Below are 15,065 nucleotides of genomic sequence, written 5' to 3' on the forward strand. Positions count from 1 at the left end.
GGTTGGGTTGGGCCGAGGATGAATGAATGGCAGTCCCTGGTGGTCTCTTCTCATCCGCTGCCTCCCGGTCGTCAGCCAATCGGTGCGAGCCATCCACCCTGGATGCACCAACCACGGAGGAGCACCTGCACACTCAAATTTGCATATGATTACAATCCCAGTCGTAACACCCCCTTACCCAAGAATTAACATTACCACCAAAATGTTTAATTCAAGGAGAAAGTGCCCTAGACAGAGTATCAGCCAACACATTCTCTTTCCCTTTCTTGTAACTGATCTCCAAGTTAAAATCTTGCAGTAACAAGGACCAGCGCATAAGTCTTTGGTTGGAATTGCGCATTTGGGAAAGAAACACCAGTGGGTTGTGGTCGGTAAACACCTGCACGGGCAAAACACTTGACCCAACATAGACCTCAAAGTGCTGTAAAGCAAGTAGTAAGGCAAGAGCCTCCTTTTCAATGGTACTATAATGGGTCTGGTGTCTGTTAAACTTTTTCGAAAAGTAGCAGACGGGATGATCTACGCCACGACCATCTTCCTGTAATAAAACAGCGCCTGCACCACACGCGCTGGCATCTACTTCTAATTTAAAAGAGCGCTCAAAATTCGGCGCAGCTAGCACTGGTGCACTGCACAACAATGCCTTGGCAGACTCGAATGCCACCTGACATGCTGGAGACCAAATAAAAGGCTTTAAAGGGCTAACAAGATCAGTTAGGGGACTAACCACATCAGAGAAATTTCTGCAAAACCCTCGATAAAAACCAGCCATTCCTAAAAAGCGACGCAGAGCTCTTTTTGTCTGCGGGACAGGAAAATCAACAATGGCCTGTACTTTCGCAGTCACAGGGCGCACTTGCCCCTGTCCGACCTGTTTCCCCAAATAAGTAATGGTGGCTTTCCCAAACTCACACTTAGAGAGGTTTAATGTGAGAGAAGATTCGCAAAAACGTCTGAACACCTGAGAGAGCGTTTCTAGATGTTCTGACCATGTTGGAGAATAAACGACAATGTCATCCAAGTATGCCTCACAGTTTTTCACTCCACACAATACCTCTGCATTAGACGCTGGAATGTTGCAGTGCGTTCGCAACCCGAAGGGCATTACAGTATATTGAGGAAATATCTGGAGTTACAAAGCGGAGACTTCAGAAGCTCTGGGGTTAACGAACTTGCCAATACCCTTTACAGGTCTAATTTAGTGACAAATGTAGCTGAGCCGACACGATCAATGCAGTCTCCATTCTGGAAGAGGAAAGGAATCTGGTTTTGTGACTGCATTAACCTTTCTGAAATCGGTACAGAAACGTGGGTGTTATCAGGTTCGGCACCAAAATGCAGGGCGAACTCCACGCACTGTTACTGGGCTCAGCTAACCCATGTTTAACCAGGTACTCTACTTCCTGTTGCATTAAAATCCGCTTGGTTGGATTCACTCTATAAGCGTGTTGTTTATTGGCTTATCAACTTCCACAACAATATCATGAAACAGCACAGACGTTTGCCGGGGATGGTCAAGAAAATCAGCAAATTAGCTTCGATCAGATCACTGATATCTTTGCGGGGGAACCTGACAGATGAGACAGAAAAGATTCTAAGTTTCCTAACACTTCTGAGTTTCGCAAACGGGCAACAGGCATACAACCGCTCTTCTCAATCAAGTCATCATCTTGCAAAACATACAGTGGTGGTGCCGAACACACAGAGACAGCGCTATGGTGAGGTTTTTTCAGCTGCCGCGTCCTCTCTAGAAGCATAGCGTTTAAGCATGTTAACGTGGCAAACCCTCAATTTTCTCCTTCGATCAGGAGTTTTTACTGCGTAGCTAGTGTCACTAATCTTTTGTCCACCTCATAGGGACCGGAAAACTGAGCATGGAGGCTAGACCCGACTAAAGGAAGCAACACCAGAACCTTTCACCAGGAGCAAAATGTCGGACCACCGTCCTTTTATCATACCGGGCTTTCATGTTGCCTTGGGTTGTTCCAAATTTTCACGGGCCAGCTGACATGCCCGGAAAAGACGCCCTCTAAAACTGCAAACGTAATCTAACACATTATGTTCGGCTTGATGCGACTCTGATAACCACTTTCTTTAAGCAGTCGCAGGGGACCGCGCACAGTGTGTCCAAAACTAAGTCAGCCGGACTAAATCCAAGGGATTCCTGGGTGGCTTCTCTAACAGCAAAAAGCAGAAGTGGAAGTCCCTCCTCCCAGTCTTTACCTGATTCAAGCAGTATTTGCGCAACATGGTTTTTAGGGTTTGATGAAATCGTTCCAGTGCACCTTGACTCTCTGGGTGATAAGGCTGGACCTTTGATGTTAATTTTTAACTCCTTCAAACCTGGGCAAACACCTTTGACATAAAGTTTGTTCCCTGATCAGTTTGAACAACTCTGGGTAACCCAAAAGTTGAAAAGAATTTTGTGAGGGCTTTCACAACGTTCTTTGCCTTTAATGTGCGTAATGGGATTGCCTCTGGAAAGCGAGTGGCAGCGCACATTACAGTTAATATGTACTGGTGGCCTGATTTCGATTTTGGCAACGGGCCCACACAGTCCAACAGAACCCTCTCAAATGGCTCACCCAACGCTGGAATAGGGTGAAGAGGCGCTGGTGGAATCGGTTTATTTGGCTTTCCCACTACCTGGCAAGTATGACATGAGCGATAATATTTCACCACATCCGATTTTAATCCAGGCCAAAAGAAGTTACGTAATACACGGTGATACGTCTTCTTGACCCCAAGATGTCCAGCTAAGCTGGCATCGTGCGCGAGACTGAGAATCTGGAGTCTATATTCCTTTGCACCAGTACCTGATTTACTCTGTGTAGATCAGTCGAGTCAGGAGACCAAGACCGCAAAAGCACACCGTTCTCAAGGAAATATTTACTGGCGCTTTAGATGCCTCTCTGTCCACAACAGAGGAAAAACAAGGCACCAGTGAAGGGTCACCCTGCTGCGCTTTGATCGACATTTCTCTGGACATGTTTAAGCTTTGATTAATGTCTTCAGGAATCATTTCTGGAACATCACATGCTGATATTTTCACAGACTCAATGGTGACACAAAAGAGTCGTCTTCATCAAGCGTTGCCATAAACGACCCCGACAAGTCCACCATCTCACCCATTTACGAGCCTGCGCACGAGTAATTGCGCACGCAGGAAACACCTCTGAAGCGGGTGAGCCTGAATCAGCAGCGAGGGCAGGAACATCAACGACTTCTGGCGGGGGAAAACATGCCCACCAGCTAGATCATTACCCAGAATGAAGGAAACTCCTTCAATTGGCAATCGCTGGCGCACGGCGACTTTAACGTAGCCCGACACTAACGGCGAATGCAGGTGTACCATATGCAGAGGGGCTTTGGTCACACTCATTTTTATTCCCCACACTAGTATGTCGGAACCACAGGATGTTTTCTCAGATAAAGGCAGTACAGACTCTAGTAAAAATGAGTGATACGCACCCGTATCTCTCAGGATTGTGACTGGCACTTTATCATTTCTTCACCTGTCAACGAAACAAAGCCGCGTGACACAAATGGTAGAAACTGCGGGTCGCTGTCAGTTTTCGGGTTTTGTTCAGCCTCCATGCGCACCTTTGGCGAGCAAGCGTTTTAATCAAACCCACGCCTGCAGGAGATTTAGCGCCCCTCGCTTCTTTCTCTTTAATACCGGGCACGCAGCAATTAAATGTCCTGAGTCCTGACAATAAAACATTCGCGACCGTTTGATTTAGCAATAAACGCAGGCATATTGTTACGCACTGCTTTTGGTGACCTTTTTCGTTCAGAGAAAATTTCCGGAAACGAATTCTGTGCACAGAACACACTTTTGTGCGTTAAAACAAACTCGTCAGCCAAAAGTGCTGCGTTGGTGAGAGATGAAACCTTTTGCTCGTTTAAATAGGTCACTATGCGTTCTGGCAAACATTTTTTAAAGTCCTCCAGCAAAATAAGAGTTTTCAACTCTTCCACGGTTTTAACTTTACATGAACAACACCATTTCTCAAATAACACATTCTTTTCTCGCGCAACTCAACAAAAGTCTGGTTAGCAGTTTTATTAAGATTCCTAAATTTCTGCCGATATGCTTCAGGGACAAGTTCATATGCCTGCAACACAGTTTTCTTAAGAGTTTCATAATCTAAACTCTGCTCAATAGACAGGCTTGACCACACTTCCTGGGCTTTTCCCACAAGCTTACATTGAAGTAAGAGGGACCAAAACTCCTTCGGCCACTTCAAAGCAGCGGCTATGCGCTCGAATGCTCTAAAATAAGAGTCTACCTCAGACTCACGAAACGGGGGAACCAACTTGATGTGCTTACTTATGTCAAAGCTGGCAGAAGAAGAAGCACTTGTGCTTGATGACGTCGGGGAAACACCAGCTGAGCCCTTTTCAAGCTCAAGAGCCCTGATACGGAGATGCATAGCCTGCACCTCCAGCTGCCTGTTTCGGGTCTCCACCTCTCTTATGCGGAGCGTGAGGCGCAGATCCTCAGTGGACGTACCTTCACTGGATTCAGAAACCCGACCTTAAAAAAAACAAAACAATAAACAAAACACACACACACACACACACACACACAAGAACAACAACAACACAGAGAAGAAGAAGAGGGGGTATAGTTTTACTATGCATCATAAAAACGCAATCATGCATCTTCCAACCGTATCTTTCTGTTCTGGCTTTAGAATCATTGGTTGTTTACTGATCCGTACTTTGGGAGTCATACTGTTGTGATACTGGGGAGAAAAGGGTAAGGTTTGATAGACTAAACCATTACACACAAAACTTCAAAACCCTAAAGAGTGTGTGAGACTGCTAGTTGTGTGGTTCAGCAATAAACTTATCTACAAATGTGTTAGTAAAGAGTGACGTGTACTTCTGTCACATTAAGCAACGTTTAACAAATTTCACTCCAAACTATAAAGGAATCTGAATTTTAATAGAACATAGTAGTGATGGATTAAGTGCAGGAAACACTAGTATAAGGTGTCTATGGAACAAATCTCCTTCAGTGTTCAAAATGACCAAAGTGAGGACTACAAGCGTTTCTCTCAGTTGGTTGTGTTTAGGGAAAAAGCAGCTAAATACACTGAGACTGCTCCACATTGTTAGCAAGTTAACTCTGGATATCTGTGGGTTTGTCAAACTTGGAGTGAACAAAAGCAGAAAAACAGTAAAAGATGCAGACGGTGAAAGTCTGGTTTATTTCATGAACACAATGAAACATTTTACAGTCCACAGAGCAAAGTAGCATACATGATAAATAGATACACATAACACGACCTGTGAGAAGTAAAACTCATCGTCTTACCACATGTTATATTCTGTAAACTTAAAATAAACCACAGAAATTAGAGTTTAGTGTTTTAAAGTCATCTATTAAAAACACGAGTCAACATTACTGAAGTGACACTTTAACGATGCTTCATATCACAGTCTTTATGATGATAAAACATGTTCTCTCATTAGTAGATGTCTGCGCTGTCACTTGTCATGAAAATGTCCAGAGCCTGGGTTCAGCTTCCTCTTCAATTACCATTGATCATTAATAGGGCCCGCAAAAGATTTGTCACATTATGCCCATAAACAACATGCTTTTATAGAAATCATTGTGACACAAAATATTTAGATTCTTGTTTCACAATGTGCATGAACTCAAAATCTTAGAGTTTCATATTTATAAAGTATCGCAAATAATACATTTATACCATTGTATGAGCCACACTTCTTGTAAAAAAATGATTGGAAATGCGTTTGAAAAAGCTCCTGCTGTGACCTTCCTTCTGTGAGGGCACGCACACTCACACTCACACACACACACACACTCACACACTCACTCACACACGCACACACACACACACACACACACACACACACACAACACAACTGTTCCTCAGGCCTGACTCTGGGATCCTCTCGTACTCGCTGTCACTTTCATCCAGTTCGCTGTCCTATATTGAAACAATGTTAGGGTCTGATGTTGGATCAATGTTAAATTCTGATTCTGATTTTCCACCACGTTTGCACCCTTGGATAATATTGAAGCAACAATAAAATCATCATTAAAAACCAACAGGACTTCACAGGTATTTCAATCAATACTAAACCACTGCAAATTACCATCAATACCTGTGAAAAAGACAATTGTGTATGATATAAAAAAAGGATAACCATTATCTGTTAAGCATTATGTTACAATTTAACACAATGTAAAATTGTAACATTGTAAAATAATGTTACAATTTTAAATTGCAACATTGTAAAATAATGTTACAATTTACATTATGTTACAATTTAACATAATGTAAAATGTAACATTGTAAACATAATGTTACAATTTACATTATGTTAAATTGTAACTGTTAAGGGTGGTGAGTTAGCGAACCCAGACGCTGACCTCTCGTTTAAGTTGAACAGTGTCTTTATTTACAGTGAAGCCAAAACCAATCCACAGTTATCCACAGTGCAAGTCCCTTCAGTGCTCCTCTCCCCGTCTCCCCTCGTGTGTCCACAAAACTCCAGAGAATCAGTGAAGTCTCCCCTTCTGTCTCGTTCGCTTCCAGGCTTGGTGCAATACTCCAGCGCTGTCTGTCACTCAGCCACACCGTTAAACAGCCCTGCCAACGATGGTGGATAATTGGCAGTAGCTGGCGACAAATCGGTCGCAGGTGAGGCAGCTCAGAGCGGCAGCACTTCCGGGTCTGAGGTCTTCCGTTGCTACGCGACCGCGTGACAATCGCAGCGGAGCCGGAGAAAAAGCAGAGCGAGAGAGAGGAGAACAAACACACACACAGGTCGACCGGTCGGGGCACCGTCCGACTCTAACAGTAACATAATGTAAAATTGCAACATTGTAAACATAATGTTACAATTTTACATTATGTTAAATTGTAACATAATGTAAAATTGTAACATTGTAAACATAATGTTACAATTTTACATTAAAATTGCAACATTGTAAACATAATGTTACAATTTTAAATTGTAACATAATGTAAAATTGTAACATTATGTTTACAATGTTACAATTTTACATTATGTTAAATTGTAACATAATGTAAAATTGTAACATTATGTTTACAATGTTGCAATTTTAATGTAAATTGTAACATTATGTTTACAATGTTGCAATTTTACATTATGTTACAATTTAACATAATGTAAAATTGTAACATTATATTTACAATGTTACAATCAGTAGCGGTTTTAGATACGGGCGACACGGGCAGTTGACCGGGGCTGCATCCTGGTGGGGGCGGCATCACGGGCATCGGCAAAATAAATAAATAAATAAATTGCTCATACTCATGCTGCCCCGACATCAGCCAGCGCATATTGGGAATGGCATAGGCACCGATCGGTTTTCTATCGCCCATTTGCTGGGAGTAAGGGCGCCCTCCGTTTGCGAGGTGCGCCTGCTTCTTGCAGCACAGGGAGGAGAGGGCGGGCGGCGGGGGATTCTCTGGCTGACTGGAGCAGCATCTAATAACCAACTCGCAAAATAAACAAAATTAAAACAAACCAACAACACGAAAACACCAGACATCATGATACAGACTTATAATTTGCACTGATGTTTTTTCGAAATTCTATACCTGAAAAGTGAGCGCGAGAGCTCTCGGTGCGCCTGCGCGCTGCTGAAGTCAAAGTAAACTTTATTGTCATCTCCGCTACATACAGTCCAGTATGTAGAGAGACGAGACGACGAGGCTCCAGTTACAGCAGTGCAAGTAAACAAACAACAAATATAAGAAGAGTAAGAAAATAAATATATACTTTAGGATTCGGGGTAAAGGGATCAATAACAATTTAAAATGTATATATTAAGCACCCACAGTGACACAGGTGTCACTGCCCCTTTACACATTGAGGACACTTTCTGTTAATGTTTCAGAATTGACTGTCCCATGGTTTTTATGACGGTAAAAAATGGGTCTGGGCTCTTAACACTGGAAGTGTTGGAGTAGTTGTCAAACAGCTAACAGGTCATCTGCAGAGGAATGGCTTATCTGAAGAGTTTCAGTCAGGTTTCAGAGCTCATCACAGCACAGAAACAGCTTTAGTGAAGGTTACAAATGATCTTCTTATGGCCTCTGACAGTGGACTCATCTCTGTGCTTGTCCTGCTAGACCTTAGTGCTGCGTTTGATACTGTTGACCATAATATCCTATTAGAGCGATTAGAACATGCTGTAGGTATTACAGGTACTGTGCTGCAGTGGTTTGTATCATATCTGTCTAATAGACTCCAATTTGTTCAAGTAAATGGAGAGTCCTCTTCACACACTAAGGTCAATTATGGTGTTCCACAGGGTTCGGTGCTAGGACCAATTCTATTTACATTATACATGCTTCCCCTAGGCAGCATCATTAGAAGACATAGCATAAATTTTCACTGCTATGCAGATGACACGCAGCTCTATCTATCCATGAAGCCGGGTAACACACACCAATTAGTTAAACTGCAGGAATGCCTTAAAGACATAGAGACCTGGATGGCCGCTAACTTTCTGCTTCTTAATTCAGATAAAACTGAAGTTATTATACTTGGCCCTGAAAATCTTAGAAATATGGTATCTAACCAGATTCTTACTCTGGATGGCATTACCTTGGCCTTCAGTAATGCTGTGAGGAACCTTGGAGTCATTTTTGACCAGGACATGTCCTTCAACGCAACATATTAAACAAATATGTAGGACTTCTTTCTTCCATTTGCGCAATATCTTTAAAATTAGAAATATCCTGTCTCAGAGTGACGCTGAAAAACTAGTTCATGCATTTATTACTTCCAGGCTGGACTACTGTAATTCTTTATTATCAGGATGTCCTAAAAACTCGCTGAAAAGCCTTCAGCTGATCCAAAATGCTGCAGCAAGAGTCCTGACAGGGACTAGAAAGAGAGAGCATATTTCTCCTGTTTTGGCCTCCCTTCATTGGCTTCCTGTTAAATCCAGAATTGAATTCAAAATCCTGCTCCTCACATACAAGGTCTTAAATAATCAGGCCCCATCTTATCTTAATGACCTTGTAGTGCCATATCACCCTATTAGAGCACTTCGCTCTCGCTCTGCAGGCCTACTTGCTGTTCCTAGAGTATTTAAAAGTAGAATGGGAGGGAGAGCCTTCAGTTTTCAGGCCCCTCTTCTGTGGAACCAGCTTCCAGTTTGGATTCGGGAGACAGACACTATCTCTACTTTCAAGATTAGGCTTAAAACTTTCCTTTTTGCTAAAGCATATAGTTAGGGCTGGACCAGGTGACCCTGAATCCTCCTTAGTTATGCTGCAATAGACGTAGGCTGCCGGGGATTCCCAGTTTTCAGTTTTATTTGTCATATCCAAGTTAGCACAGGGTCAACATTGCAATGAAATGTGTTTGACGAGCAGCAGTCACTCAGCAGCATGATACAGTAGGAGAAAATATAACAAAATATAATAAAATAAATAAAATAAAAATAAAAAAATAGTAAAGAGCAAAATATTAGAGAGACATGGTAAAAGAGAAAAGATGACTAAATATATATGTATCTATAAATATAAATATATGTACACTAGTGATTAAATAAGAAAATCTTGAAAAGAAATATGACGGGAGGGCAGATGGGATATTGCACAGGAATGAGCAGCAGAAAATTACAGTATTGCACTTTTTAAATATAAATATCAATAACAATAAAGTGAAGTGACCAGTGCAGATTAAACAGAGTACTTGTGAAGCTGCAGGGTAGCTTCTGAGTGCTGTGTTGTGTGTGTTTAAGTGTTGTGGTTGAGGTGTCGTATGGCTTGGTGGTAAAAACTGTTTTTAAGTCTTGTAGTCCGAGCAGACAGACTCCTGTAACGTCTGCCAGATGGTAACAAGGAGAAGAGCTGATGTGCTGGGTGGCTGTGGTCCTTGATGATGCTGTGTGCTTTACGGAGGATTCGCTGGAGATAAATGTCCTGAATGGCAGGAAGCCTCGTGCCAGTGATGTGCTCTGCTGCCTTCACCACCCTCTGTAGTGATTTACGGCTGCTGGCAGAGCAGCTTCCGTACCAAAACTGTGATGCAGCTCGTCAGCAAGCTCTCAATTGCACACCTGTAAAAATTTGAGGTGATGTTGGCGTTCATGCTAAACTTCCTCAGCCTCCTCAGGAAGTAAAGCTGCTGGCGAGCTTTCCTGATAGCAGTGTCTCAATTTCTCCTTCGATCAGGAGTTTTACTGCGTAGCTAGTGTCACTAATCTTTTGTCCACCTCATAGGGACCGGAAAACTGAGCATGGAGGCTAGACCCGTCCAGGAGAAGTCCTCAGTGATGTTGACTCCAAGGAACTTGAAGCTGCTGACCCTTTCGACCTTGACACCGTTGATGTGGATGGGCTGGTGTTCCCTGACTGGTCGTTTCCGGTAGTCCACTATCATTTCTCTAGTTTTGCTGATGTTGAGAGTCAGGTTATTTTCCAGGCACCACTCGTACAGTGCCATCACCTCCTCTCTATAGGCCGTCTCATCGTTGTCTGTAGGTGTAGGTGACCTGCTCTACCTCCTGAGCTACAGCCACCCCTAAAATATTAAATAATCTAGAAGCATGAAATACATGTCTTTCAGGTTCTCATCTTCTCTTTGTAGTGTTGGTCTTATCCTGCATGAATATGCTGAATTTCAAAAAGAAAAGAGAAAAAACAAGAGATCTGGTGCGATTGTCTGTAGGATAATTTCCAAATGTCACATAACGGATATAGGAAGGATGTAGAGACTAACAGAGAGATAATTAATAAGCCGATGCTTGAAATAAATGAGGTGGTAGGCAGTTTGGGAGACGTGGGATTGCCAGTGTTTACAAAGCTCTTGCAAAAAATGTTTTTTTTGCTGCCACCCTGACCAGCAGGGGGAGCTCTAACAGAGACAAAGTAACACCATTACCCTTATGTTCTCAAAAGTCACACCAGACTTAGATTAAGTTTAATCATCTCAAAGATTCAGTGTTATGGCCCGTCTAGGCGCGGCCAGACCACAACATAAAGGGTGATCCATCCCCGTCCAACCCCAAGCAGCACGTCACACACTTAATATTTTGTGACAGTGATTTATTTACAATGAGTGCAGTTAAACAAAGGAAGGGAGCATATCATAACTTCAGGGTGAACCCAAGGCCAAAACAACAAACAAAAGATAGCCTATCTCAGGAATAAACACAACTTACCTACTCAAAAGAACTAAACCAAACGACAATCACTTTCCTCCCTACCTAACAGAAACAGGAGAAAACTGATCAAACAAAAAGGCGGTCCACCCCTACATGCTCTTACATTAACCAACATAGTAACAGTGACACAGTGAACGGTCTGCCGGTTGGGTTGGGCCGAGGATGAATGAATGGCAGTCCCTGGTGGTCTCTTCTCATCCGCTGCCTCCCGGTCGTCAGCCAATCGGTGCGAGCCATCCACCCTGGATGCACCAACCACGGAGGAGCACCTGCACACTCAAATTTGCATATGATTACAATCCCAGTCGTAACACCCCCTTACCCAAGAATTAACATTACCACCAAAATGTTTAATTCAAGGAGAAAGTGCCCTAGACAGAGTATCAGCCAACACATTCTCTTTCCCTTTCTTGTAACTGATCTCCAAGTTAAAATCTTGCAGTAACAAGGACCAGCGCATAAGTCTTTGGTTGGAATTGCGCATTTGGGAAAGAAACACCAGTGGGTTGTGGTCGGTAAACACTGCACGGGCAAAACACTTGACCCAACATAGACCTCAAAGTGCTGTAAAGCAAGTAGTAAGGCAAGAGCCTCCTTTTCAATGGTACTATAATGGGTCTGGTGTCTGTTAAACTTTTTCGAAAAGTAGCAGACGGGATGATCTACGCCACGACCATCTTCCTGTAATAAAACAGCGCCTGCACCACACGCGCTGGCATCTACTTCTAATTTAAAAGAGCGCTCAAAATTCGGCGCAGCTAGCACTGGTGCACTGCACAACAATGCCTTGGCAGACTCGAATGCCACCTGACATGCTGGAGACCAAATAAAAGGCTTTAAAGGGCTAACAAGATCAGTTAGGGGACTAACCACATCAGAGAAATTTCTGCAAAACCCTCGATAAAAACCAGCCATTCCTAAAAAGCGACGCAGAGCTCTTTTTGTCTGCGGGACAGGAAAATCAACAATGGCCTGTACTTTCGCAGTCACAGGGCGCACTTGCCCCTGTCCGACCTGTTTCCCCAAATAAGTAATGGTGGCTTTCCCAAACTCACACTTAGAGAGGTTTAATGTGAGACAAGATTCGCAAAAACGTCTGAACACCTGAGAGAGCGTTTCTAGATGTTCTGACCATGTTGGAGAATAAACGACAATGTCATCCAAGTATGCCTCACAGTTTTTCACTCCACACAATACCCTCTGCATTAGACGCTGGAATGTTGCAGGTGCGTTTCGCAACCCGAAGGGCATTACAGTATATTGGAGGAAATGATCTGGAGTTACAAAAGCGGAGACTTCAGAAGCTCTGGGGGTTAACGGAACTTGCCAATACCCTTTTAACAGGTCTAATTTAGTGACAAATGTAGCTGAGCCGACACGATCAATGCAGTCCTCCATTCTGGGAAGAGGAAAGGAATCTGGTTTTGTGACTGCATTAACCTTTCTGAAATCGGTACAGAAACGTGGGGTGTTATCAGGTTTCGGCACCAAAATGCAGGGCGAACTCCACGCACTGTTACTGGGCTCAGCTAACCCATGTTTAACCAGGTACTCTACTTCCTGTTGCATTAAAATCCGCTTGGTTGGATTCACTCTATAAGCGTGTTGTTTTACTGGCTTATCAACTTCCACAACAATATCATGAAACAGCACAGACGTTTGCCGGGGATGGTCAAAGAAAATCAGCAAATTAGCTTCGATCAGATCACTGATATCTTTGCGGGCGGAACCTGACAGATGCGACAGAAAAGATTCTAAGTTTCCTAACACTTCTGAGTTTCGCAAACGGGCAACAGGCATACAACCGCTCTTCTCAATCAAGTCATCATCTTGCAAAACATACAGTGGTGGTGCCGAACACACAGAGACAGGCGCTATGGGTGAGGTTTTTTCAGCTGCCGCATCCTCTCTAGAAGCATAGCGTTTAAGCATGTTAACGTGGCAAACCCTCAATTTTCTCCTTCGATCAGGAGTTTTTACTGCGTAGCTAGTGTCACTAATCTTTTTGTCCACCTCATAGGGACCGGAAAACTGAGCATGGAGGCTAGACCCGACTAAAGGAAGCAACACCAGAACCTTTTCACCAGGAGCAAAATGTCGGACCACCGTCCTTTTATCATACCGGGCTTTCATGTTGCCTTGGGTTTGTTCCAAATTTTCACGGGCCAGCTGACATGCCCGGAAAAGACGCTCTCTAAAACTGCAAACGTAATCTAACACATTATGTTCGGCTTGATGCGACTCTGATAACCACTTTCTTTAAGCAGTCGCAGGGGACCGCGCACAGTGTGTCCAAAAACTAAGTCAGCCGGACTAAATCCAAGGGATTCCTGGGTGGCTTCTCTAACAGCAAAAAGCAGAAGTGGAAGTCCCTCCTCCCAGTCTTTACCTGATTCAAGGCAGTATTTGCGCAACATGGTTTTTAGGGTTTGATGAAATCGTTCCAGTGCACCTTGACTCTCTGGGTGATAAGGGCTGGACCTTTGATGTTTAATTTTAACTCCTTCAAAACCTGGGCAAACACCTTTGACATAAAGTTTGTTCCCTGATCAGTTTGAACAACTCTGGGTAACCCAAAAGTTGAAAAGAATTTTGTGAGGGCTTTCACAACGTTCTTTGCCTTTAATGTGCGTAATGGGATTGCCTCTGGAAAGCGAGTGGCAGCGCACATTACAGTTAATATGTACTGGTGGCCTGATTTCGATTTTGGCAACGGGCCCACACAGTCCAACAGAACCCTCTCAAATGGCTCACCCAACGCTGGAATAGGGTGAAGAGGCGCTGGTGGAATCGGTTTATTTGGCTTTCCCACTACCTGGCAAGTATGACATGAGCGACAATATTTCACCACATCCGATTTTAATCCAGGCCAAAAGAAGTTACGTAATACACGGTGATACGTCTTCTTGACCCCAAGATGTCCAGCTAAGCTGGCATCGTGCGCGAGACTGAGAATCTGGAGTCTATATTCCTTTGGCACCAGTACCTGATTTACTCTGTGTAGATCAGTCGAGTCAGGAGACCAAGACCGCAAAAGCACACCGTTCTCAAGGAAATATTTTACTGGCGCTTTAGATGCCTCTCTGTCCACAACAGAGGAAAAACAAGGCACCAGTGAAGGGTCACCCTGCTGCGCTTTGATCGACATTTCTCTGGACATGTTTAAGCTTTGATTAATGTCTTCAGGAATCATTTCTGGAACATCACATGCTGATATTTTCACAGACTCAATGGGTGACACAAAAGAGTCGTCTTCATCAAGCGTTGCCATAAACGACCCCGACAAGTCCACCATCTCACCCATTTTACGAGCCTGCGCACGAGTAATTGCGCACGCAGGAAACACCTCTGAAGCGGGTGAGCCTGAATCAGCAGCGAGGGCAGGAACATCAACGACTTCTGGCGGGGGAAAAACATGCCCACCAGCTAGATCATTACCCAGAATGAAGGAAACTCCTTCAATTGGCAATCGCTGGCGCACGGCGACTTTAACGTAGCCCGACACTAACGGCGAATGCAGGTGTACCATATGCAGAGGGGCTTTGGTCACACTCATTTTTATTCCCCACACTAGTATGTCGGAACCACAGGATGTTTTCTCAGATAAAGGCAGTACAGACTCTAGTAAAAATGAGTGATACGCACCCGTATCTCTCAGGATTGTGACTGGCACTTTATCATTTTCTTCACCTGTCAACGAAACAAAGCCGCGTGACACAAATGGTAGAAACTGCGGGTCGCTGTCAGTTTTCGGGTTTTGTTCAGCCTCCATGCGCACCTTTGGCGAGCAAGCGGTTTTAATCAAACCCACGCCTGCAGGAGATTTAGCGCCCCTCGCTTCTTTTCTCTTTAATACCGGGCACGCAGCAAT

The 15,065-nt window shown here is 43.7% G+C and overlaps 2 long non-coding RNA genes across 3 annotated transcripts; both read right to left on the bottom strand.

Moving 5' to 3' along the window:
* Positions 1-6,829, bottom strand: LOC109198574 (uncharacterized). Of its 2 annotated transcripts, none has more exons than XR_003218290.1 (3): positions 6,413-6,829; positions 4,334-4,540; positions 1-132 (listed from the first exon to the last, which is right to left on the bottom strand). It is a non-coding gene; the product is annotated as an uncharacterized LOC109198574 (long non-coding RNA). The 2 variants fall into 2 exon arrangements; XR_002059321.2 differs by having other exon boundaries at positions 8-125.
* A 3,785-nt stretch (positions 6,830-10,614) lies between these two features.
* On the bottom strand, positions 10,615-13,440 carry LOC109198573 (uncharacterized). The gene is made up of 2 exons (XR_002059320.2): positions 13,317-13,440; positions 10,615-11,463 (listed from the first exon to the last, which is right to left on the bottom strand). It is a non-coding gene; the product is annotated as an uncharacterized LOC109198573 (long non-coding RNA).
* Between the last annotated feature and the right edge of the window lie 1,625 nt (positions 13,441-15,065).

Source organism: Oreochromis niloticus, unplaced genomic scaffold (assembly GCF_001858045.2).
Source record: "Oreochromis niloticus isolate F11D_XX unplaced genomic scaffold, O_niloticus_UMD_NMBU tig00007502_pilon, whole genome shotgun sequence".
Taxonomy (NCBI): Eukaryota; Metazoa; Chordata; class Actinopteri; order Cichliformes; family Cichlidae; genus Oreochromis; species Oreochromis niloticus.